This window comes from Schistocerca nitens, chromosome 1, assembly GCF_023898315.1.
Source record: "Schistocerca nitens isolate TAMUIC-IGC-003100 chromosome 1, iqSchNite1.1, whole genome shotgun sequence".
NCBI classification, from domain to species: Eukaryota; Metazoa; Arthropoda; class Insecta; order Orthoptera; family Acrididae; genus Schistocerca; species Schistocerca nitens.
In genome coordinates this window covers 1,206,143,493-1,206,170,743 of record NC_064614.1, presented here as the reverse complement: position 1 = coordinate 1,206,170,743, position 27,251 = coordinate 1,206,143,493, and the positions used below count along the sequence as shown (strand labels likewise).

Genomic DNA, 27,251 nt, shown 5'->3' with positions numbered 1-27,251 from the left:
GTTACGAGCGGTTGAACTGAGGTGAGGAAACTCCGTCTTGATTTTAGACGTGTGTGTGGAGGGTTTTGTCCGAAGAGAGGATGGCGCTGGTCGCGCAGCTGCTTGAGGCGCTCTGCTTCGCTTGTTATAGCTCGTCTGATGTTGGGTGGAGCTATGCCACTAAGCAAGTAAAGTTGGCTAACCGGGGTGGGTCTTAGGCATCCCGTGATTACGCGACAGGCATCGTTCAGCAGAGGATCCACTCGTTTCGCATGCGCTGATCTTTCCCAAACTGGGACGGCGTATTCAGCAACCGAGTAGCAGAGTGCAAGTGCCGACGTACGTGAAGTATGTGGGTCGGCACCCCATTTTGTGGAGGTGAGCTTACTCATGAGGTTGTTTCTTGTTGATAGTTTGCCCCTGAGCTTGTCTACATGATGTCTGTAAGTAAGTGTGCGATCAAGGGTGACGCCTAAATAACAAGGAGTGGTGCTGAACGCGATCCGTTGGTTGTTCCACGTGATGGTTAGGGTATGTTTGGCGTCTAGGTTTCGAAGATGGAATAGGTAGGATAATGTTTTTGCTGCGTTCGGGCGTAGGCAGTTGGCTTCGTAGTATGGCATTAGACCGTTTAGGGCGTTCGTAAGACTAATTTCTATGTCGTTAAAGTTCCGACCCTGCACGGCTATTGCAAGATCGTCCGCGTAAGCAAAGCCCCTAGTCCCTGGTGCAACTGGTTGATCATTCACATGTATGTTGAAAAGAGTGGGTGCGAGGACACTGCCTTGGGGTAGTCCATTTTTCTGGATACGCCATCGGCTTCGCTTCCCTCCTAGGTTTACGATGAACCGTGTGTTACTGAGAAGAGTTGATATAATTTGTATCAGCCCGAAATCATTAGTCATAGCGTATATTTTAGTGAACAGCAGTTTGTGATTTACAGTGTCGAATGCGGATGAGAGGTCGACAAGTACGGCTCCAGTAATTAGCCGGTTCTCGTACCCATGCTCTATGAACTGGGTAATATTCAAGACCTGTCCAGTGCAAGTTTTCCCAGGACGAAACCCCGCCTGTTCCGGAATTATCTGATGATCAATATTAGGCACAAGTCGATTCAGCAGCATGCGCTCGAACACCTTGTACAAGCAGCAAAGTAATGTTACCGGTCTGAAATTTTTTGGCTCGTCCAGTGGTTTGCCGGGTTTTGGAATGGCTATGACCTTGCCCTTCCTCCAGATTTTCGGGATGTTGTTTAGCCGGATACAGCTATTGAAAAGTAGGAGCAGCCAGTTTTTCGTGTACTCGCCAAATTTAAGGATCTGTTCATTCCTAAGGTCGTCTAGCCCTGCTGCTTTGCCAGGTTTCAGAGATTTAAGTGCGGACTCTAGCTCTTCGATGGTAAATGGTCGGAAAGATAGCCAATAATGAGTACCTGGGTGTGATTCTGTTTGTAGGTGATATCATCATTATTCAAAGAAACGAAAACTACCTCCAAAGATCAGTATAAAAGACAGACAGCCACCACGCATCCTTCTCTGCAAAGGAGACGACAAAGGCTCAATAATATTGACATCTAGTGGTGTGGCGGCCACGTCAGATGCAACAATTCGTCCCGCTGCTCGCAAAACCAGTCCTGAACGACGTGAGCCGTGTTAAAAGAGGCCCTGCCCAGATCATCACCTAACCTCCGCCAGGTTTCACTCTTGGGATGCAAACTTAGATGTTGGAGGCAGTGTGTAATAAGAATCATCCTACCAAATGACTTTCTTCCACTGCTCCATAGCCCAGGGTTTATGGCTTCGGTACTACAGTTTCCTCTTACTGAGATTTACATCAGTAGTTTTGGAATTCCATCTCGCCCTGTAATTCCATGCTTATGGTGCTCCTTACATCAGTAGTTTTGGAATTCCATCTCGCCCTGTAATTCCATGCTTATGGTGCTCCTTTCATTTTGTTTCGATGCTGATAGGGTTCGCGACAGCAACATTCAGTTCTTCAATGATTTTTGCAACTGTCATTCTTTTGTTTATTGTCACAATCTTCATCAATGACCGTCTGTCACCACCAAGTAACTCCCGCTTTCGAATTCACTTAGCTTCCACATTGTCCACTCACAACTACATAGAGCTCTGTTCTGATCGCGACTAACACTTGCAATTTATGGGGGACATTGCACAGGTACTGTTCGTGGTCAAATACAACAGCGCAATTTGCAGGCTTGTCTAGCATCTGCACATGTTCAGGCTAGTACTTCTCTGGTTGTTTCTATATATTTGTCCAACCCCTGTAAATAACCCTCATAGCTGTATTAAATAAAATCTTCAGATACAGATACAAGAAGCTAAGTCAATGAATGATTGTGGTATATCTCAAGTGGCAGAGAAAGGTTGCTTAAACGGTCCAATCTTCGCAAGTTACTGCATCGGTAATCACTGCTCAGTCAACAAGAGAAAATCACACGCGATAATTACTATACTACATGAGAAAAGGAAGGAGAAAAAAAGCGAGATTTTGGAAAATGATGCCACGGCGGCAGCAAAACATTTAGCGTTATCTGAGTGGCAGCTTGGTGACGTTGTGGTTAGGTTGCAATAGTATTTACGAGTTGTCCTCGTCTTCCTTTGAAGGCTTCGTGTATGGCAGGTTCTAAACTCACAAACAAAATCATTCCCATCTTTTTGAAGATCCTCCAATTTCTCTCTTTTCTCATTGGGCTTGTATTTCAGGATGGACTGCGAAATTCTATGACCTTAAATTGCTGTGAGATGTTGTCTCCAGTTTTTACAATACTTACGTTGAAATTATTTGATTCTGTTATAGTAAGTTCATTTCTAATCACGTTTCTTCCTTCGTCCTCCGCTGAAACATTATCGCTACTGTTTGAACTTTCATTTTTTTCTCCTTGAAATAACCCAGCTTTCGTTTCCATAGGATAATACAGGAGTCGCGATTACCTTATGAAATTATATAGCGTCCTCTTTCTGTACTTAATGGCCTACTTGTATCGCTACTGGTACAACGAACAGCTCGGAATTTGTATATTTTATTTTAAATATCAGATTCAAAAGAAAACATACATCAAAGCCTCAGTAACAGATTCGAGATACTTCTCTAAGACTGGAATTTTGATCTGACTGAATATATTCCTTGGAATGTCATATTTTGGTTTTATTACTGGACACTTTTAAGTTGTATTCTTTGCATATTTCATTCAGCTATTATACAGATCTTCGGAGGTCGTTTTCGTTCTTTTGAATAATGATGATATCACCTGCAAACAGAATCACTCTCAGGTACTCATCATTGGCTATCTTAATTCCTTTGTTTTCTTTACATTTCCATTTACGAATAGTATTGTCAATGTAAACATTAAAAAGAGGTTGCACTTCTGTCACGTTGAACAATTCTCTTCAGTCGTCGTTGGTCCCGTTCTTGCAGCATCTTTTTCCGCCCGCAGAGATGTCGGTGATTTGATGTTTTACCGGATTCCTGATATTCACGGTACACTCGTGAAATCGTCGCACAGGAAATCCCCACTTCATCACTTCCTCGGAGATGCTGTGTCCCATCGCTCGTGCGCCGACTATAACACCACTTTCAAAATCACTTAAATCCTGATAACCTTCCATTGTAGCAGCAGTAACCGATGTAACAACTGCGCCAGGTACTTGTTGTCTTACATAGCCGTTGCCGACTTCTTGTCTTACATAGCCGTTGCCGACCGCAGCACTGTAGTCTGCTTGTTTGCATATCTCTGTGTTTGAATACGCATGCCTATACCAGTTTCTCTGGCGCTTCACTATAGTATCAAACACAGGCCTTAATTTGAGGAAGAAATGTAAGAGAATGTACGGTGGAGCACAGCATTATGTGGTAGTGAAAAATGGGCTACGGGAAAATCGAAACAGAAGAGAGTCGAAGGATTTCAAATGTGGTGCTAAAGACGAATATTGAATATTAGGGTGACTGATAAGGTAAGGAATGAGGACGTTCTCCGCAGAACCGGCGAAGGAAGGGATATATGGAAAATATTGAAAAGAAGTAGGGACAGGATAATAGGACATCCATTAAAACAACAGGGAGTGGCCACCATGGTGCAAGAGGAAGCTGTAGAGGGTAAAAGCTATAAAGGAAGACATAGATTGGAATACATCCAGCAAATAATTTAGGACGTAGGTTGCAAGTGCTACTCTGAGAAGAAAAGCATGACATAGGAGGGAAATCGTGGCGCGACCGCGTCAAAGCAGTCAGCAGACTAATGACACAAAAACAAATAAAAAAAGATTCATGCAACATTATGCCTCCCCACATCTTAACCCCCTGACCACGAAAACGATCATGTTCGACAATGCTAGACATACCCTCATATGGCGAGAGATGGGAACACGTATTGCACCCAGGAACAACGGCGAACATGACATCAAAGGTGAAGATCGTAATATATGAAAAATTCTGGAAGAGACCTTCATGCAGAAGGGAATGGCAAAAGGAGGTGGTGGTATTGGTGGTGGTGATGATGATGATATGGATGTTTGGAAACGACACTATAAACACACTTTTCTCCTTTAGTCAGCTTCTGACAGCAATACAGATTTTGGCCCCTCTCATTATGGTAGCATGCATCAGGTTTCCAGCTACTAATTGTACATTCCTTTGTCTAATTGGAATTGTCTTAAAAGAGATGATGTAGTAACTTCTGGATGAGTCTTTGGGGCTAAGCTGGCGTCTTATGTTACGTGAAATAAATGTTACCTTACGTCTGGTGCAACGTACAACCCATTTCTGGAACACGTAGTACTGAACAGAATTAAAACAAAAAGGTTTCATTTCCACTCACACAGATTAGTTTTCAGTACGGTGACCGGTCTCTTGAAGATAATTTGGCTACAAGAATATTACATTTGATCACAATGATACTGTTGCACTGAGATTACGAGGATTACCACAAAAGAAGTGCAAAATGTTTCTTTAAGATCTAGTTTATTTTCCAACTCTCTGGTATTTTTACAGTACATCAATACATTCTTAAGAGACAAACGGTCATTTTTTCACGTGACCTCCGTCCCTTTTAACTGCCTTCCGCTACCGTGGATATAAGGCCGGTCTACCTGCTCGGTACAAGTAGGACCGCGTGTTACAGCGTTCACAAGGGAGTCATCATCATCAAATATCGTGCCGTGAAAGGATTCTTTCAGTTTACCGAAGCTGCGGTACGCAAGCTGGCAAATCAGATCTGGAAGATGCGGATTTCATTGTTGTCATTGTGGTCTCGGTGGTGGTTTTCTCGTTGACATGTGGCCGTACGTCTTCCGCGTTTCTTTGTGGGCATCCATCAGAATTCTGAGAACCCACCTGGTGCAAAGCTTCTTCAGCTGTATCAGTATTCTGCACACACTCGCTGCTCCAGCACCCACCCGGACTGACAGTTAATTCACGTTTATGCATCTGTCAGACAAAATTACAACGTGTATACGCCGCACATTGACAGGGGGGCTGTGCAACGTTCGGTCTGCTGCGGTGCGGGAGGGCCTGAGTATTGGTGTACCCGCTTTACCACCGCGTCACGTCGGCACACCTTCTTCCATCTCCTGTGAATGTTTGGCACTGTCTCGTTCTCACAACACAGCAACGTTACACTCAGGTGAAAAAACTCATGGGATAACTCCTAATTTCGTGTCGTACCGTAATGCAGCAACTCGACGTGACATGGAGTCAAAAGCCGTTGGAAGTTCCCTACAGAAATATTGAGCCGTGCTGCCTCTATGCCCATTACATAACTGCAAAAGTGATGCCAGTGCAGGATTTTTTCACGAACTGACTTTTATGTCCCATAAACGTTGGATGGGATTCATGTCGGGCGTTCTGGGAAGCCAAATAATTCGTTGTAATTGTTCAGAATGTTCCTCAAACCAATTAATAATAGTGGCCCTGTAACCTGGCGCATTGTCATCCATAAAACTTCCATCGTTGTATGGGAACATGAAGTCCATGAATGGGTGCACATGGTCGACGATCGCTTCAGTGCCGGCCGAAGTGGCCGTGCGGTTAAAGGCGCTGCAGTCTGGAACAGCAAAACCACTACGGTCGCAGGTTCGAATCCTGCCTCGGGCATGGATGTTTGTGATGTCCTTAGGTTAGTTAGGTTTAACTAGTTCTGAGTTCTAGGGGACTAATGACCTCAGCAGTTGAGTCCCATAGTGCTCAGAGCCATTTGAACCATTTTGATCGCTTCAGTAGATCAGACGACTCAGCCCATTCCACCTAGCCCATTCTATGTAAACACAAACTATACTATTACGGAACCACCAGCATCTCGCACAGTGCCTTGTTGGCACCTTGGATCCATGGCTTCGTGGGATCTGCGCCACACTCGAATCGTCCCATTAGCTCCTAACAGCTGAAATCGGGACTCGTCTGACCAAGCGTCAAGGGTCCAACCGATGTAGTCAGGAGCCCAAGGGAGGTGCTGTGAGCGATGTCGTGCTGTTTCAAGGGCACTCCCGTTTGCTGTCATAGCTCATTAACGCTAAATTTCGCTCCACCCTTCTAATATACACTACTGGCCATTAAAATTGCTACACCACGAAGATGACGTGCTAGAGACGCGAAATTTAGCTGACAGAAAGAAGATGCCGTGATATGGAAATGATTAGCTTTTCAGAGCATTCAAAAAAGGTTCGTGCCGGTGGCGACACCTACAACATGCTGAAATGAGGGAAGTTTCCAACCGATTTCTCATACACAAGCAGCAGTTGACCGGCGTTTCCTGGTGAAACGTTGTTGTGATGCCTCCTGTAAGGAGGAGAAATGCGTACCATCACGTTTCCGTCTTTGATAAAGGCCGGATTGTAGCCTATACTGATTGCCGTTTATCGTATCGCGACATTGCTGGTCGCATTGGTCGAAATCCAATGACTGTTAGCAGAGGGTAATACGAAACGCCGTGCTGGATCCCAACGGCCTCTTATCATTAACAGTTGAGATGACAGGCATCTTATCCGCTTGGCTGTAACGGATCGTGCAGCCACGTCTCGATCCCTGAGTCAACAGATGGGGACGTTTGCAAGACAACAACCATGTACACGAACAGTTCGACGACGTTTGCAGCAGCATGGACTATCAGCTCGGAGACAATGGCTGCGGTTACCCTTGACGTTGCATCACAGACAGGAGCGCCTGCGATGGAGTACTGAACGACGAACCTGGGTGCACGAATGGAAAAACGTCATTTTGTCGGATGAATTCAGGTTCTGTTTACAGCATCATGCTGGTCGCATCCGTATTTGGCGAGATCGCGGTGAACGTACATTAGAAGCGTGTATTCGTCATCGCCATACTGGCGTATCTCCCGGCGTGATGGCATGGGATGCCATTGGTTACACGTCTCGATCACCTCTTGTTCGCATTGACGGCACTTTGAACAGTGGACGTTACATTTCAGATGTGTTACGACCCGTGGCTCTACCCATCATTGGATCCCTGCGAAACCCTACTTTTCAGCAGGATAATGCACGAGCGCATGTTGCAGGTCCTGTATGGGCCTTTCTGCATACAGAAAATGTTCGACTGCTGACCTGGCCAGCACATTCTCCAGATTTATCACCAATTGAAAACGTCTGGTCAATGGTGGCCGCGCAACTGGCTCGTCACAATAGGCCAGGCACTACTCTTGATGAACTGTGGTATCGTGTTGAAGCTGCATTGGCAGCTGTACCTGTACACGCCATCCAAGCTCTGTTTGACTCAATGCCCAGGCGTATCAAGGCCGTTATTACGGCCAGAGGTGGTTGTTCTGGGTACTGATTTTTCAGGATCTATGCACCCAAATTGCGTGAAAATGTAATGACATGTCAGTTCTAGTATGATATATTTGTCCAATGAGTACCCATTTATCATCTGCATTTCTTCTTGGTGCAGCAATTTTAATGGCCAGTAGTGTAGATACACTCGTCGTACGTCCCACATAGTTTTCTGCTGTTATTTCAAGCAGTGTCGCTTGTCTGTTAGCACTGACAAATCTACGCAAACGCCGCTGCTCTCGGTCTTAAAGTGGAGGCCGTGGGCCACTGCGTTCTCCGTGGTGAGAGGTAATGCCTGACATTTGGTATTATCAGTTCACTCTTGACACTGTGGGTCTCGTTATATTGAACGAAATGGAATATCCCTTGCCTCCATCACCAGCTATCATTCCGCGTTCAAAGTTAGTTAATTACTGTAGTATGGCCATAGTCACGTTGGAAATATTTTTTTACATGAATCAGCTAAGTACAAATGACTTTTCCTTTAAGGCACTGGCCTTGTATACCTTGTCAACGAGATACTACCGCCATCCGTATACGTGCACATCGCTATCCATGACTTTTACCACCTCAGTGTATAGTAGTTCGTTGCTTCAGACCAAGGCTGTCAAACTCGCGGCCGGCGAGACAGCAAACATGAACGGATTAATTTTTAGTGGATAAACATGACACAAAACATATGTAGAAAATGTCCTGAGTGTCACAAATGAGTTTGTAGATCTTGAATTATTGGAAAAGAAGTTTTAGTTGTTCTCTTGGATTTATGTAGTAAATGAAGAATCAGCACCCGATCAAATGCAACTGAGATCCAGGGTGATTCACATCTAAAGACAAAATGTAGTGGAATTCGAGTACCCTTATTTTACAAATATTTGCGTACCCCGTTCGAAAATAAAAAAAATTGCATCTGAAATTAGGATCCTTGTTTGGAAGACGCGATGAAATTATTTTCCATGTTTGGAAGGTGCGAGCATCTATTTCCAGTTATGGAAGGGTATAAATCTGTCATATACAGAATTTCAGACATTCACTATGGGTCAGTTTTGAAATTAATTACTACATATAAGTTTTCTCCCGAAACAGAGAAGATGTTCATCTGGCCCATGTCAGCTTTTGAGTTTGACACTCTTGCTTCAGATGAAAGTCAAGTGTGGCAGACATCTAGAGAGAGTGATACGACAGGGCCTCCTCGAGTAGGTTGAATAAAATTTGAATACATGCGGTAATAATGTTTCTATGACTTGCCTGAACAGCAAAGGTGTAGAACAAAATCTGGGGTTTGAAAAAATGTCGCGCATTATTAGAGTGCACTTTTCATAAAAAGCTCTTGTCCTGTTTTTTCTAGGACGTACACTAAAAAAGTATGTGATACGTTAAGTGTAAGGAAGAGTAGTTCAAATTATTGAGATCTTTTGGGGTGTGTAAAAACTTGTGTCAAGTGTATTGAAGCGCTTTTTCAGAAACGTGACATGCACGTAGACAGAGCCACATATGTATTGTAAGTGTTGGAGTTACGCAAACATTGAGGGCTCATCAAAGAGTAAATTGACAGAAAGAATCATCAAACATCATCGACGTCAATGAGCACAATATCAGAGAGTGAATGAGATCGAACATTTTGTTTCAATTAAACACTACAGAATAGCCCACCACCCGGGTTACTAAGGTGGGCTGTGTGCTACTTAAGACAAGTAACAAGCCAGGCACCATGTGGGTCTCTTGGCCATCATGGCTTCTCACAAGTTAGGTTAGCTTGGCAAGCACCCATTCCATTGCCCTCTCCTGCCACGAGGCGGACCTATTTCTAATATTTCTGCCCTGGATTTTGGTCTGCGTGTTGGTGCACTATATAATTCAGTAAGTGATGTTTGAATTCAGCATAATTTATAAAAGCAATACAGTAATACAAAATAGAAAATAAATAAAATAAAAATAGAGAAATTTCTAGAATACATGGTATCAACTAAAACTAGGTTCTCTATCATGCAATTCCAGAATGCATGTGCCCTGAAGTTGAACAGATTTCACTATATTCTCTGTATAAGATTATATATGAAGTTAATATTTAACATGAAACATAAATACAATATGAATATTAACATATAATGATGTAAATTTAAGATAAGTTTCAAAGCTATTAGTACTAACTAAACACAATATTCTTGCATAGACAATTTTAGATACAGGAAGTATTCAAGTAGCGAAAAACTGAACATAGCCAAATTCCTCTATTCAAAATTTAAAAATTTAATTTAAAGATGGGATGGCATTACAGATCATGAGATCGAACTGTGCAGAGTAATCCATCCATGGAATATGGAGTTCTTGCCAACCCAGGGAGTGTCAAAAGAGATGGGTATCTCAGGACTGGATGGCCAGTTTTTCGAAATGTCTATTTGTTCCTGACATGAAACATTAGACATATTTGTTTACTGTTGATGAAAACTAACTTCCATATTAATACAGGATGAATTTTCTTAAACACTAAATACTTTCGCTGAAAAATTATTCTGCTGGAAAAAAATTAGTACATCCTATTACAGGCTTCCAGATCACTCAAGATTTATTGTCGCACAATGCATATAGAGTACATGAAATGAGGACATTTACAGATTAATAGGAAAAACGGTTCAGAGGTAGCGGGTAACGACCCGTGCCAAAACACCGATATTAATGCGTGGTGTAGTTTCACGGGCGGAATGCAGGCGCTGACTCCGGCGTCGCGTCCAGTCGAACGTATAGATGGCTGGCTGGCTGGGATTCGTTACGACACACCTGCTCATCTGTTCACTAGTCTTGTAAGAGTTGTTGGTTGACAAGCCAGACGAGTACCGTCTCTCCTAGCATCTCCTACACGTGCTCAGCTAGGTACAAGTCTCGAGATTGCGCTGGCCAGGGAAGTTGCTCCAAGTCTTGCAGGGCACATTCAGTTTCACGAGCAGTGTGAAGGCGAGCTTTATGCTGTTGGAGTAACACATCGCCTTCCTGTTCTGTGAACAGCAAAAGAACGGGTCTAACAACATTCTGCATCTACCGTGCGCTGGTTAGCGTCCAATCCAGAAACACCAAAGGTGAACGAGAGTTGTAGCCTATCGCACCCAGACAATAAGGCCTCAGGTGGTGCCAGAGTATCTGGGACGAATCCACCAGGTCTACGTCATATGCACAAACGACCTGTGTGCAGGCAGAATCTGCTTTCATCTCTCAAGATCACGGCGCATCATTCCATCTTCCAGGTGATCCTCTCAAGGCACCAGTCGAGCCAGCCACGTCGATGCTGTTGCGTGAGTGGAAAACGGGCTAGAGGAGTGTGTGCCCGTAAACCCACTGCTAATAACCGGTTCACAACAGTTCGTGTTGACACGTCTCAGCCGCGCGGGATTAGCCGAACAGTCTAGGCGCTGCAGTCATGGACTGTGCGGCTGGTTCCGGCGTAGGTTCGAGTCCTCCCTCGGGCATGGGTGTGTGTGTTTGTCTTTAGGATAATTTAGGTTAAATAGTGTGTAAGCTTAGGAACTGATGACCTTAGCAGTTAAGTCCCATAAGATTTCACACACATTTGAACATTTTTTTGACACATCTCAGCTCACAAGCCCACTTATCTCTCCGCATAATACAGTCTTTAAATAGTAAAATGTCACCAATAGGAATTTTCTGTGACTTGTCCAAAGCATTTGATTGTGTGTACTATGACACTATGTTACAGAAATTACAACTGTGTGGTATAAATGGAATAGCATATGAGTGGTTTAAGTCATACCTACGGAACAGGAAGCAAAAAGTTCCCTTATATGGGTCAAGTGATTTAAATAAGTTTGCCACTTCATCTAACTAGAGTGAAATTACAATAGGTGTTCCACAGGGTTCAATCATGGGTCCCCTTCTATTCTTGATATATGTGAACGACCTCCCTTCCTATATGAAACAGGAAGCTGAACTGACACTGTTTTCTGATGATACAAGTATCGTTATTAATCCAGTAAAATTTATTTATTTATTTAGCGTATGGCTCATAACATCACAGTAAAAATTACTGAAACAACACGATTAAAAAAAAAAAGAAAGAAAGAATCACATATGTATAAACAGAGCAATAAATAACAGTTTGTATATAAGGACACCACCAATTGTAAATTTACACTCACAGAAGAGCAATCACAAACAAACGTCCAGCTTAGATAATATATAGTCGATGTGTTTGACCGTCTGTCTCTCAGCGCCACAGTCGCAAGCGGCCGAAGGAAGTTTACCCCATCTGTGTAAGGAGTCGGCGCATCTCCCACAGTTGGTTCTGATGCCAATAAGAGTTGACCAAACTTTGCGAGGGCAATCAAATTCTTTTGGTTTACTAAAGATGCATGGCATACTGTGGCAGTTTACTGTTGTTCTGCTCTCCCATTCCTCTTTCCACCGATCATTTATTTTAAAGTTGGTTTGGTGCAGCGCCTGTGTGGTCTTTAGTGGAGGATGCCTAGACCCGAGTCGGTTTCCTTGGATGTCGTGAGTATCTTCATGGATTTGTAATTGAGGGTTGGTCATGACTTTTTGAAATTCTCTAACCAGAGTGTGTTCTCGGCGCAGGTTAGGAGGGGCTATGTTAACTGAGAACGGGCAGCCACACTGCAGAAGTTGGCCTGATTGTGCCTGATATAATACGCATTGTTGCATTAAGTTGGCTATCTACCATGTGTGTGTGTTTGCTGTTGACCCACACTGGGGCACAGTATTCTGCCACTGGATACACCAAGCCAAGTGCGGATGTTCTTAAGGTAGATGCTGTGGAGCCCCAAGTAGTGCCACAGAGCTTCTGCAATATGTTGTTGCGTGTTTTAAGTTTCGCTGCAGTTTTCGTCAGGTTTTCTTTGAATGTTAGTGTCCTATCTAGGGTAACCCCAAGGTACTTCGGGTGTTTGTTGTGATTTAGTATTTTCCCGTCTAGATATACATGTAGTTCTCTGGTGGCCATTTTGTTGTTCAAATGGAAGGCAGATTCTTCCGTCTTTGTAGCACTAGACTGTAGCCTGCATTTTCTAAAGTACTCGCTGAGAATCCCTAAGTCACTCGTAAAGACATCTTCGGCAGTTTCTATATTTCTGTGGGCTGTTGCCAGAGCCTAGTCGTCAGCATAACCAAATTTGCGCGATCTGGTTGCAGGCATGTCAGCGACGTAAAGGCTGAAAAGAAGGGGTGCAAGGACAGAGGCTTGTGGGAGTCCATTATTGAGTTTCATCTGTTCTCTCATTCCCCATTATTACTTTGAAGGTTCTATTTGACAACATATCATCAATGAGGTTGGTTATCTTCTTTCAGGGGACGGCACAGATTAATTTGTACTTGAGTCCCTGTTTCCAAACTGTATCATAGGCTGCTGTTAGGTCTATGAATGCTGCAGCTGCTTTATGTTTCTTCTTCAGCCCCGCCTCTATATATGTTGTCAGTGATAGGAATTGATCTGTACAGCAGCGATAGGGACGGAATCCTGCTTGTTCGATAGGGATTTTTTTTGAGTATAGTTTGGCCTATTCTGTTGAGGAGCAGTCTTTCTAGTAATTTATAGACCATACTGAGAAGGGCAATGGGGCGGTAACTCTCTGGTCTATCGCCTGGTTTACCAGGTTTCAGGACTGCGATGATCTTTGCTCGTTTAAGTGAGGGAGGAATGTTACCCACTTGGAGAATGTCCGTAAAGAACTTGGCCAGCCTTTGTTTTGTGTAGGCTCCGACATGTATGAGGAACTCAGGGAGAATACCATCGAAACCCGGAGCTTTGCTGGTTTAACCTTCTTCAGGGAATTGGTAACCTCCTCGATACGAATATCTGATGAATATTCTGAGTCCATTGCACGGGTCCTTTTTAATGTTTTTAAGTCCTTCTTCACTTTTGTTGTGTGCTTTCTATCTCGTGGGGGTCTAGACGCAGAAACTATGCGGGATGCAACCTTGTTGGGAGATATTTCGTCCTTTCTATGTTCAGGTGGATTTGCGCCTCCAAGTTTACGTAGTAGGAACCAGGCTTGTCGGCTTCACTTTGAAAAGTCTAGATTTTCAGCAGTATTCTCCCATTTTTGCCGTCTAATAAAGTCGATGTTATGTAATAGTTCATCCGCTATTTCCCGGTCCCTATTCTTGAGGAACTCCGAGTACAGGTCATCGCATATCCAAGTCAAACCGGGAATGTATTTTTTGTGGTGCCCTCTTGGGATCGCTGTTTTCGCAGAGCTAATGACCGTTCCCACCAACCTCTCATAGCTCTTGCTGGTTGGAGGGATCCAGCTCAAGGTATAATCAAGTTGTTCAGAGAATTTTGTCCAGTCAGCTTTTGTAAAATTCCACCTTGGTTGAAGGTAAGACCTTATTATCTGGATGGATATACCGATATTAATAAGCACAGGGCGGTGCTGGCTATGAGGGAAGTCCGTCAGAACCCTTCTAGAGGCTGTCAGTGGTTTATCGTTTGTATCCCTCGAAACAAAGCACAGATCCGGGTTATAGTCGCAGTTCCATGCGGCTGATCTGAATGTCCCTCGGTCCTTGGCATCAAAGACCAGATATGTATTTTGTTCCTCGGACCAATCGACCAGCATGTCTCCATTGCTATCATTCGTACTATATTTCCCCATTTCGTGGTGACTATTATAGTCCCCAACGTATACGCTTGGGTGTGGGTGGATCTTTATCACTTCAGCCGGCCATGTAGTAGCAGGAGGTTTATAGATGTTAGTTACTGTAACTTCTCCTATTTTGATGACAACTTCATGGATATCATTTGCAATGGATGCTTCAACTAGAAAGGTGTGCCGGCCGGAGTGGCCATGCGGTTCTAGACCCTACAGTCTGGAACCGAGCGACCGCTACGGTCGCAGGTTCGAATCCTGCCTCGGGCATGGATGTGTGTGATGTCCTTAGGTTAGTTAGGTTTAATTAGTTCTAAGTTCTAGGCGACTGATGACCTCCGAAGTTAAGTCGCATAGTGCTCAGAGACATTTGAACCATTTTTTTTTTTTTTTTTAGAAAGGCGTCCTCTATTTCCCCACGCACATATGTCGCAACGCCATAGTGTCTGTCATACGTGGCTCCAAGTAGATCATATCCCAGTATCCTTCCTCTAGCTTCAAGTTGGGCTCTATTTTCAGCATGAGTTTCCTGTATGGCTACCAGGTCAATGTCGTTATCGTGTAAAATTCTCTGCGATACTAGACATTTTGCTCAGCTTATGCCCTCAATGTTGAAATAACAGATTCGGATGCACGGTCCGAGACCCTTAGTCAGTTGGTCCCTAAGAGGACCGTTGTAAGTATCTTGCATAGCGCTTTGTCTATCGTTCTGTTTCACTGTGATGTGGGGCAGGAATTCTTCGTTCGGTCTGCCGCCAGTTGTGTTAGTTCATTTAGCGTTACCCAGGGTGGACCACGTGGAGGCGAACTAACTTTACACCCAGTAAAAGAAACTTAAATTGAAAATGATGCAAATAAGGTCTTTGGAAAAGTCATTAATTGGTTTTCTGCAAATGGGCTGGCTCTAAACTTTGAAAAAACATAGTATATCCAATTTTCTGTTGCAAAAAGTACAGTTCCTTCAATAAATATAACACATCAACAGAAGTCAGTAGACAGGGTAGAGCATACTAAGTTTTTGGGTGTACATATGGATTAGAATCTTAATTGCAAAATTCATGTTTTGGATCTTCGAAAGCGACTAGGTTAATCAAGTTTTGTAATCAGAATAATTGCCAATTTTTGAGGATATGGAAATCAGTAAACTAAAATACCTTGCAGACTTTCACTCTCTGATGTCATACGGAATAATATTTTGGGGTAACTCAATATTTAGACTCACTGCTCAAAAGAGAGTAGTTAGAATAATGTGTGGGATTCATAGTCGCACATCTTGTAGGCATATTTTTAAAAGATTGGGAATTCTTACAACAGCCTCAGCGTGCATTTACTCATTAATGAAATTTGTTCTCAACAACACGGACCAGTTTAAAAACAACAGTGACATTCATGATTATAATACCAGAAAAAAAGAAAGACTTACACTATCCTTTACTCAACCTATCTTTGGCACAGAAAGGGGTAAAATATGCTGCTATAAAACTTTTCGACAAATTACCAGATGAAATAAAATGTCTGGCAGACAGCAGTAATAGCTTCAAAAATAAATTGGAATCATACCTCCTTGACAACTCCGTCTATACCATAGATGAATTCTTGAATAGGAATATATAAATCAATCTAGTATATGCATTTTGTGCCATTTAAGGGAATGGGGTAAATAATAGAAATATTAATCTTGTTTCATACGTGCATTTCTTGTGCGCTTGGCACGTTCCACATCATAACGGCTACCGTACCGTGTCAATGATTAACGGAACACGCAACCAAGTAACTAACAAATTAACTAACTGTGGCAGCTGTGTGCCCTGCCACTGCTGGCCGTACAATACGAGGATCCAGGTGGACGTCTGTGATGCGTGGTTGTCTAGAACCTAGTTTACGGCTTTGACGATATTCAAATGACTACTGATACCAGGATCGTTGCACAAATGACGCAGCAAATCCATCTTGTGTGGCACCACAATCTGACCCCTTTCAATTTCGCTTGGTTGGCTTTAGGTGCATCTCCGCGGCATGATTGCCTACTTGCAACCAACGTTTGCACTGCACCGAGCCTTCTGGCTGTGAGCATTCCCTATTAATGGGTAGACATAAATTGCGGTCTAGTAGCTATGCTACTGTGCTATCCTTTGGCGGACGCCGTTGAAACCATTGTCAGTACATCTACAATCCTGGAAATTGAAATAAGAACATCGTGAATTCATTGTCCCAGGAAGGGGAAACTTTATTGACACATTCCTGGGGTCAGATACATCACATGATCACACTGACAGAACCACAGGCACATAGACACAGGCAACAGAGCATGCACAATGTCGGCACTAGTACAGTGTATATCCACCTTTCGCAGCAATGCAGGCTGCTATTCTCCCATGGAGACGATCGTAGAGATGCTGGATGTAGTCCTGTGGAACGGCTTGCCATGCCATTTCCACCTGGCGCCTCAGTTGGACCAGCGTTCGTGCTGGACGTGCAGACCGCGTGAGACGACGCTTCATCCAGTCCCAAACATGCTCAATGGGGGACAGATCCGGAGATCTTGCTGGCCAGGGTAGTTGACTTACACCTTCTAGAGCACGTTGGGTGGCACGGGATACATGCGGACGTGCATTGTCCTGTTGGAACAGCAAGGTCCTTTCCCGGTCTAGGAATGGTAGAACGATGGGTTCGATGACGGTTTGGATGTACCGTGCACTATTCAGTGTCCCCTCGACGATCACCAGTGGTGTACGGTCAGTGTAGGAGATCGCTCCCCACACCATGATGCCGGGTGTTGGCCCTGTGTGCCTCGGTCGTATGCAGTCCTGATTGTGGCGCTCACCTGCACGGCGCCAAACACGCATACGACCATCATTGGCACCAAGGCAGAAGCGACTCTCATCGCTGAAGACGACACGTCTCCATTCGTCCCTCCATTCACGCCTGTCGCGACACCACTGGAGGCGGGCTGCACGATGTTGGGGCGTGAGCGGAAGACGGCCTAACGGTGTGCGGGACCGTAGCCCAGCTTCATGGAGACGGTTGCGAATGGTCCTCGCCGATACCCCAGGAGCAACAGTGTCCCTAATTTGCTGGGAAGTGGCGGTGCGGTCCCCTACGGCACAGCGTAGGATCCTACGGTCTTGGCGTGCATCCGTGCGTCGCTGCGGTCCGGTCCCAGGTCGGCGGGCACGTCCACCTTCCGCCGACCACTGGCGACAACATCGATGTACTGTTGAGACCTCACGCCCCACGTGTTGAGCAATTCGGCGGTACGTCCACCCGGCCTCCCGCATGCCCACTATACACCCTCGCTCAAAGTCCGTCAACTGCACATACGGTTCACGTCCACGCTGTCGCGGCATGCTACCAGTGTTAAAGACTGCGATGGAGCTCCGTATGCCACGGCAAACTGGCTGACACTGACGGCGGCGGTGCACAAATGCTGCGCAGCTAGCGCCATTCGACGGCCACCACCGCGGTTCCTGGTGTGTCCGCTGTGCCGTGCGTGTGATCATTGCTTGTACAGCCCTCTCGCAGTGTCCGGAGCAAGTATGGTGGGTCTGACACACCGGTGTCAATGTGTTCTTTTTTCCATTTCCAGGAGTGTATTATTCCCCACGTGGCACATGCCATCATCAGATCAAGCTCGAAGTCGTCTGACCAAGTGTACAAATTTTTTTTCCGGCAGTATTTGATAATAACACATTACAGCTCAATGATCTGATGTTCATTTCAGCTCTTCCTGCCGGAGGTCCTTCACCCGCCGCGCCACGCAGAGAGGAATTCTGCACAGATTGCGACTTGGAAACGACAGGAAGAACAGAAGACGAATGGTGACCCGCGGGGCGAACGTCAAATCTTTCGGCATGTCTCAAGCTGCAGCAGTCGGTCGACTACCGTACAATGCGTAGCATTTGATTTGCAATGGTTACCGGAAAGGAATTCACTTAGCATCGCTCTGTACTTCGGGTGACTGGTAACAATGAAAGGAATTCACTTAGCAACGCTGTATACTTTGGGTGATTGGTAACAATACTGCTTGAGTTCTACGTACATACATGCACAGGCTTATAAGTACACAATTATCAGTAATGTTCTTGTAGTATAATGTTCGATCAATATTGCTGTGGTGTGGTATCAAATATACGTTGCAGAAATAGAATCACGTTCTTATGTTGCTTATAATTTGTCGAACACAACTTCTACTTGTTTGCGATGGCCAAATAAAGTTAAGACAAAGTTTCCTACAGTGAAAATTGTGGACAGTTGGTACTCGAGAAACAAATGAGGTAAGTAATAAAGAATAGCGCGCTCTTCAAGTCGAGAAATCTCATGAATATTTTTTCTGTATTGCTCAACACTTTAGGTCCCATGTAGCGCGCAGTGTGAGTTGTTTAACAGATGTGTCACACAAGTCTGCAACTAGGAAGCAATTTACAACTCTACTAAAAAATAAATAATTAATTAATTAGACACTGCACTTTGAGATATACAGTCCTTATAAAAATAAACAATTAATTAATTCGAGATATAAGTGAGAAACCTTGATAATGACGTTAGCAAGAGATAGAAACTGACATCTCGTTTCTACACTCCTGACCATTAAAATAGCATTACCGTGAAGACTGCAAGCAAGAAACGTCAGATTATCGTAAAGCTTACTATATTCTCGAATATTTATTTATCTGGTTCCTTAATTAACACAGTCTGAATACCTGTTCTTCTTTGATTCCAAAGAAGTCATACAATACATTCATAACGATCTCTTACCTATTCTGTGTAAGTGGTGGGGGTATGGTCTATATATTGTTATATACACCCCTACAGAGATAATGTGATTCACATCTAATCTTTCTCTGATTCTTGCAAGGAGACTGTAGACATGATGCCCTGTATACCAGCTGCTTCAGTACCGCTGTCTTTCGGTAAGCGTCCATTTTCGAACATAAAATATATTATTTATCAGTGGTGTCTTTTTTCTCGGTACGCCATACCTCCCGCATTATTTAATAAAGATGAATGACTGACATCCAATATTATTTTCAAGATTTCGTTCGCCGCTAACGATGAAAAATGCACAAATAGTTTAAAGTACCTGTTTTTGTTAAAAAACTTATTTTAAAACCATTATGAGTTTTCGCCATCATCTGCATATGCTGTTCTCCCGCCACTGCCAATATAGCTAAGTTGTGGAAAACGTTTCAGGACGCATATTCAGAAGTTTTTCTGTGGCAAAAATGCTTCAAATGGTTCTGAGCACTATGGGACTTAACATCTGTGGTCATCAGTCCCCTACAACTTAGAACTACTTAAACCTAACTAACCTAAGGACATCACACACATCCATGCCCGAGGCAGGATTCGAACCTGCGACCGTAGCAGTCGCGCGGTTCCGGACTGCGCGTCTAGAACCGCTAGACCACCGCGGACGGCTTTCTGTGGCAGCACACGCCATCTGAACCTACAACCTCACACTGCTAGAACTGGAGAATGTTTTTAAATATCATGGAAAATATCTTGCCAACAATTAAACCTGCAAGCCCCTGTTCTGATAGTCGCACAACACACAACAGAAGCCTAAAACGTAAAAGAAGAACGTCCGAATGGGAAGACAGCTTATGAGTGACTAAACGAAGAACAGAAAGCATCTGCTGAGGAAGTCTTACATTTCAGTAAGGAATATGATTCTCAGTTGTTACTTCACAGATGGTCCGGGAAGTTCCGGTAAAACTTCGTCTAAAAACTTTGGTTCATATTTTATGAGGTGAAAACGAGGGGTTATTTTTTTGCCACTCTCCAAAACGAGGATTTTTTTCTGGCACTCTCCTAACAGAGGGACGCACGTCACATCTAATTTTCAAAATACCTGCATCAATCTTGAACACATCGTTCTCATTAATTTCCACTCACACCAAGAATGCCAACCTCTCCATAACTCTGTCTTCATCATTTGGCACGGGATTTCAGTGGTTCCCAAAGACGCGCTAAACGTCGTCGATCGACTTTCAAGGCACGAAATCCCTTATGGAGGCAAAATAATTCTGTTCGATGCAGATATCGGTCAAGTATCACCCGGCGTTAGACATGCCAGTAGAACAGCCATCGCCGAATTTACAGTTAAACGATCACTTTTATGGTGTCATGTTAAAATTCGTAAGTTCACTCAAAACATGAGGGCAAATGGTGATCCCATTTTCACTGAGTGGTTACTTAAATTGCATAACGGCGATTAAGTAAATCAAACTGATTACTTCAATGAAGCTAGCAAAATTCCTAAAAATTGTTATTGTAGTTATGATAGTTTTGTTACCATCACATTCAACGCCAAAGAGATAATTGAACAAAATGTTTCGAAATTACTTCCATCGACGATTGCAGATCCAAAAAGTGATGACTGTACATAAAACAGTTAATGCGTATCTCATTTTCAATTTGTTAACTGGAGAGGCAGAGGTTTACTTGAGTTCTGATTCCGTCAAACTTGAAGAAATAACTAACATTCACTTGTACCCCGTAGACTTCTCGAACTCTTTAAATCCATCCCATTTGCCACGTCATCATTTAGTTTTAAAGAAAAATGCTAGTATTATATTAATTAGATATGTTAATGCTAATCAGGGATTCATTCAGTCCGCAGCTCGTGGTCGTGCGGTTGCGTTCTCGCTTCCCGCGCCCGGGTTCCCGGGTTCGATTCCCGGCGGGGTCAGGGATATTCTCTGCTTCGTGATGACTGGGTGTTGTGTGATGTCCTTAGGTTAGTTAGGTTTAAGTAGTTCTAAGTTCCGTCGTCATCGACCGCAGACAACGTCCAGGCAATCGAAGAACAGATCCAGAGCAAATACAGATTTTCCAGTGATGAAGACGTTCGCTCACCGGTTCCCGAATCGCTCTGTTACCTAGGAGCCGATTTCTATCGTTGAGGAATTGAACGATAGGTACAACATTCCCACCGTTGAAACTTCCTGGCAGATTAAAACTGTGTGCCGGACCGAGACTCGAACTGGGGACCTTTGCCTTTCGCGGGCAAGTGCTCTACCGACTGAGCTACTCAAGCACGACTCACGCCCCGTCCTCACAGCTTTACTTCTTTTTATTCCAGTTTCTCTTAAAAAACCAGTACTGACACTATCTATTTCATAAAGTTTTGTTATCTTTTACAGTTGAAATATTCCGATCACACTATCTTGTGTGTCTTTATGTAGTGTGTATCTGATCAGCAGCATCTCCGCTATATGGTGAGTGGCAACTTTCCTTTTCATAATATTGTTGCATTCCATCCTGGATTTTCCATTGTTTTATTTTTCCCTGATGGCTTTTCTTTGATCTTAACCCACTTCTGTTTTCCTTTGTTTCTATTTTCTAATACATCATTGTACTCAAGGCCCATCCTCCTTTCTCTTCTTTGCTGTGTTTCTCCTGTCACCTACAAACCACACAACACACACTGCTTACAAGCCACGCTGTATCAATCGTCTCGGCTGCATACGACAGATGGCTACAAGACCACGCTGATTGTTGGTGCTGCATCTTATGTCCCACATTACTCCCGCTAATATCATTAACCCTATACCTTCAAACTGATCACTCTCCTTTATTTTTGTATGTTAATTTCTGCAACTTTCCGATGTCACATGATCTTGTACCTCATCCTACGAACCCCTCCCCACCCTCCACCCCCCTCTTTCTCCGTTCTATCCCAGTTCGTACCCACTAATTCCACCTCACAGAGTCACATCTGCCATCCCCCTCTTTCACACTTATCCACCCCCAGATCTGCTACCCACAGTAAAATATTTATTTATGTGTTTTCTTTGATCTCTTTGTGACTTCATGCCAATTTTACTGAGTTTTCGCCTTTCGCTAAGGTTGACACCCTCAGATTTCATCTTGTTTGCATCCATTTCATCCTTCTTGCGATTTTTCACATGCATTTGGGTGTATTTTTGTGAATTTTTTCTGATGTAATTCTATGTTATTTACGCATTTTTTCCACCACCATGGATCCTTGCTCCCTCCATCTGCATCAATACAGAAAAGTTACATTATTCTTAGGCAGAACCCAGTCCCACATGCTGTTCTGCAAGTTTCGAAGGAGAGCTTCTGTAAAGTTTGGAAGGTAGGAGACGAGGTACTGGCAGAAGCAAAGCTGTGAGGACCGGGCGTGAGTCGTGCTTGGGTAGCTCAGTCGGTAGAGCACTTGCCCGTGAAAAGCAAAGGTCCCGAGTTCGAGTCTCGGTCCGGCATACAGTTTTAATCTGCCAGGAAGTTTCATATCACCGCACACTCCGCTACAGAATGAAAATCTCATTCTGGATTCCCACCGTTGTTTATAGAGACATCGTGACCATGTTGAAGATGGTGTCATACATATGTGGCACTTTAAATGTACGGTAGCGTCCAATAAAAGTTATTTGGTCTGCCATTATAATGTATAACTTATTTTTTAAAAAGGCAAGTCCTTTCGTACTTAAGCGATGGTAGCGTGCAGTCCAAGTAAACACGTCCATGTACCTTCACGAAATCTCTGTACGCTTGTTCAGTGTCGGAAACGTCGTTCCGCTGCATCAAGATCTGTCTGGCTGTGAGTAAATCGTAGACTTCTTTAACATCTGTAGCGAGATTATTACACTTAAGCAAAATGCGATCAACTGCCTGTCGCCCTGTAAAAATAATAATTGTTTTCATTTCGTTATCAGTCTCTGGCTTCGTGGGGAATTACGGAATTCTCCAGCTCATTCAGCCTGTGCTCCCTCCCCTTCTATCTTGGTACACATTATAACAAATGGTTCAAATGGCTCTGAGCACTATGGGACTTAATATCTGAGGTCATCAGTCCCCTAGAAGTTAGAACTACTTAAACCTAACTAACCTAAGGACATCACACACAACCATGCCCGAGGCAGGATTCGAACCTGCGACCATAGCGGTCGCGCAGTTCCAGACTGAAGCGCCTAAAACCGCTCGCCTACAGCGGCCGGCCACATTACAACATAACCGGCTACTACTAATTTAGCGATACACCGATAATGTTACTGTGAAAGGATACTAATTTGACCGTGATTGTGCGTGTAATGGTTAAGGTATAAGATTAGTTTCGTTTCTCTAAAGATTTCTGATGAAAGGGAATCGAACCAAGGTTGTATTAGTAATAAAGTAAACTGTACTTACATGAAGGAAACGTTTGCCGACCTAATTAGGCGAAGTTGTGCCAAGTACTACCAGAGTTCATAAAAGACGCTAACTACTGCGATTGACTTTGATACTGGAATTATGTTTGGCAAATAAATAACCAGGCAGCAGCGCAAATTATCAAGCAGTGCGCCGGTGGTTTGGTATAAACAACAGAGGAAGAATATGAACCGTTTTTGCGACAACTTGCTCTGAATGACACTCTCTTTGCATTACGTTACATGGTGTCCTACACTGGTGTCCGAAATTAAAGCAACACACCTCTATTGCTTCCCCGTCCGGTGTCTAATTCGTGGTATAATCATACAACCTGTCAACCAGATGTCCGTATGATAGCGTTACACACGGAAGATGGCATATCGGTCAACGGAGGACCATGCCAGCGATGACGTCAGTGCACCTATGAAACTAGTCAGTGTTTGTTGTGTAGCACCATATCTACCACCACTGAGTACGCAACTGCAGACGGTGCAGTATGGCACAGAGAAGATGCCTTCCAGATTCTCTGCGGTGGAGGGCCACAGAAAGAAAGGAAGCAGGACAGTTGTAAACTGATATGGCCCGATGGCATAATTTGAATCGTTCTGTTGTTTCCCGGATGCGGTGACAGTTAATGGAGACCGCAACTGTATCCCGAAGACCAGGACAGTGCCGGGCCAGGTGTGACTTAAGAAGAGAGGACTGTTATTTGACTACGGGAACGAGAGTACCGTCTTAGTACTGCACGGCAACTGGCATATGAGGTCGCAACATCCATTGGACGTGTTGTATCGAGGCAAACGGAGTGTAGAAGGCTTCGGCAGAGTAGCTTTATTGTCGAAGACCTGCTTATGGCTACTTGTGACGCGTCTTCACAGAAGGGAACGTCTAGAATGGAATCATAAACATGCCACATGGACAATCGAAAAGTAGACGAATGTTATTTTCACAGATGGGTCCCGATTTAGTCTGGAGAGTGATTCTCGGTGGATTCGCATCTGGAGGGAACTTGGAACGCGATTTCTGGACCCAAACAATTGACGAAAGAGAGCGATATCGAGAAGGGTGCCTGCTGGTGTGGGCAGGGACTAACGTTAAATCGAATACCTCTTCATGAAATTGTGCCAGCAAATCGACAATGTTTAACTGCAGTCACGAACCGTCACGAGATCTTGGGACTTCACTTGCAGTTGTTGCGAGGTTCTGTGGGCCAAGACTTCAAACTGATGGACGATAGCGATTGACCTCATGGAGCACTGGTGGCTGACGTTTTCTTGGAAACGGAAGACATTACACGCATGACGTGACATGCTCACGCTCCCCATTTCAATCCCACTGTCTGGTATCCACTGGGGAGAGCGCTTCAATCACGTCAGCATCCAACAAACACTCTCCAATAGTGCGAGCAGCTCTGCAGGAAGAATGGGCGTTACTACCACATCATGAGACTGACGACATCGTTGAAAGCATGATACGTTGGTGTCAGGCGAGTTTCATCGTCAATGTGAAGGTCCAAGGGTTACAGTAAACCTGCAGTAGTGCATTGGAATGTAATACCGGTCTCCCAGGAAAGGTTCACAGCACAAACACTTTTAAGAGTTACACCCCCTGGACAGAAGTTGCACTGTGCTTTTTGTATTCAATCCCGATGCAATTTCTGTGTTTTATCGCTAATGTGAAGGTCCAAGGGTTACAGTAAACCCGCAGTGGTGCATCGGAATTACTACTGGACTCCCAGGAAAGGTTCAAATCGCAGACTGTTTGGACCGTTACTCCCCCTGGACAGAAGTCGGCGTTGTGCTTTTGTATTCAATCCCGATGCAATTTCTGTGTGTCATCGACATTGCGAAAGTCCAAGGATTACAGTAAATCTGCAGTGTTGCATCGGAATCTCCTATTGGACTCCCAGGAAAGGTTCAAAACACAGACCGTTTTAAGAGTTACTCCCCCTGGACAGAAGTCGGCATTGTGCCTTATGTATTGAATCCCAATGCAATTTCTGTATTTCATTGACAATACGAAGGTCCAAGGTATGCAGTAAACCTCGGAATCTAGTATTGGACTCCTAGGTGATTTTCAATGCACAGACTATTTGAAGCGTGACGCCCACTAGGGAGAAATCGGCATTATGCTTTTTGTACACAATCCTGATGCAATTTCAGAGATTCATCGTCAATTTGATGTTCCAAGGATTACAGTAAAACTGCAATGTTGCATCGAAATACATTATTGGACTCCCAGGAAAGGTTCAAAGCACAGACCGTTTTAAGAGTTATTCCCCGTGGACAGAAGTTGGCTTTGTTCCTTTTCTATTCAAATCTGATGCAATTTCTGTGTCTCTTCGTCAATGTGATGTTCAAAGGATACAGTAAACCTGCAGTGGTGCATCGGAATATACTACTGTGCTCCGAGGAATGGATTAAAGCACAGACTGTTGGAAGCGCTAATTCCCTTGTACAGAAATCGGCATTGTACATTTTGTATTCAATCCCGATTCAATTTCTGTGTTTCATCGTCAATTTGATGTTCCAAAGGTTACAGTAAACCTGCAGTACTGCATCGGAATATACTGCTGGACTCTCAGGAAAGGTCCATAGCACAGACTGTTTGAAGCGTTACTTCCCCTGGATAGAAGTCAGCATTCTGCCTTTTGTATTCGATCCCGATGCAATTTCTGTGATTCCTCGTCAATGTGAAAGTCCAAGGGTTACAGTAATCCTGCAGTGGTGCATCTGAATCTGTTACTGGAATCACAGGAAAGGTTTAGAGCACACGCTGTTTGCAGCTTTACCCTACTTGACAGAAGTAGGCATTGTGCCTTTTGTAGTCAATCCCCATGCAATTTCTGTGTTTCATCTACAATGCGAAGGTCGAAGGGTTACAGTACACCTGAAGTGGTGCACCGGAATCTACTACTGGACTACCAGGGAAGGTTCAGAGCACAGAATCTTTGTGGCTTTACCCCCCTGGAAAGAAGTAGGCATTGTGCCTTTAGCATTAAATCCCCATTCAATTTCTGTCTTTCATCGTCAATGTGAAGGTCAAAGGGTTACAGTAAACATGCAGTAGTGCATTGTAATCAACTACTGGACTCCTAGGTGATTTTCAAATCATATACTCTTTGAAGAGAGAAATGCAGAAATCGGCATTGTGCCTTTTGTATTCAATCACGATGCAATTGTAGTGTTTCGTCGTCTATGTGAAAGTCCAAGAGTTGCAGTAATCTTGCAGTGGTGCATCGGAATCTATTACTGGACTCCCACGGAAGGTTCAGAGCACACACTTTTTGAAGCTTTACCCCCATGGACAAATGTAGGCATTGTGCCCTTTCTATTCAATCCCCATGCAATTTCTGCGTTTCATCGGCAATGCGAAGGTCGAAGGGTTACATTAAACCTGAAGAGGTGCATCGGAATCAACTACTGGATTCCCAGGAGAGGGTAAAAACAGAGACCGTTTTAAGAGTTTCTCCTTCTGTCCAAAGTCGGTACTGTGCCTTTTGTATTGAAACTCGATGGAATTACTTTTTTTTATCCTCAATGTGAAATTCCAAGGATTACAGTAAACCTACAGTGTTGCATCGCTAGCTGTTATTGGACTCCCAGGAAACGTTCAAAAAACAGACAGTGTTAAGAGTTTCTCCCACTGTACAGAAGTCTACATTGTGCCTTTTGCATAGAATCCCGATGCAATTTCTTTGTTTTAA

At 43.9% G+C, this 27,251-nt stretch overlaps 1 protein-coding gene and 1 non-coding gene across 2 annotated transcripts in view; both read left to right on the top strand.

The window, feature by feature from the left end:
• The window catches only part of LOC126233522 (glutamate receptor ionotropic, delta-2-like), a 198,045-nt gene that overhangs the window by 109,758 nt on the left and 61,036 nt on the right, over window positions 1–27,251 (top strand). The gene's annotated exons all lie outside the window — the stretch shown is intronic.
• Trnah-gug (transfer RNA histidin (anticodon GUG)) lies at window positions 22,547–22,621 on the top strand. Its single transcript has one exon. It is a non-coding gene; the product is annotated as a tRNA-His (tRNA).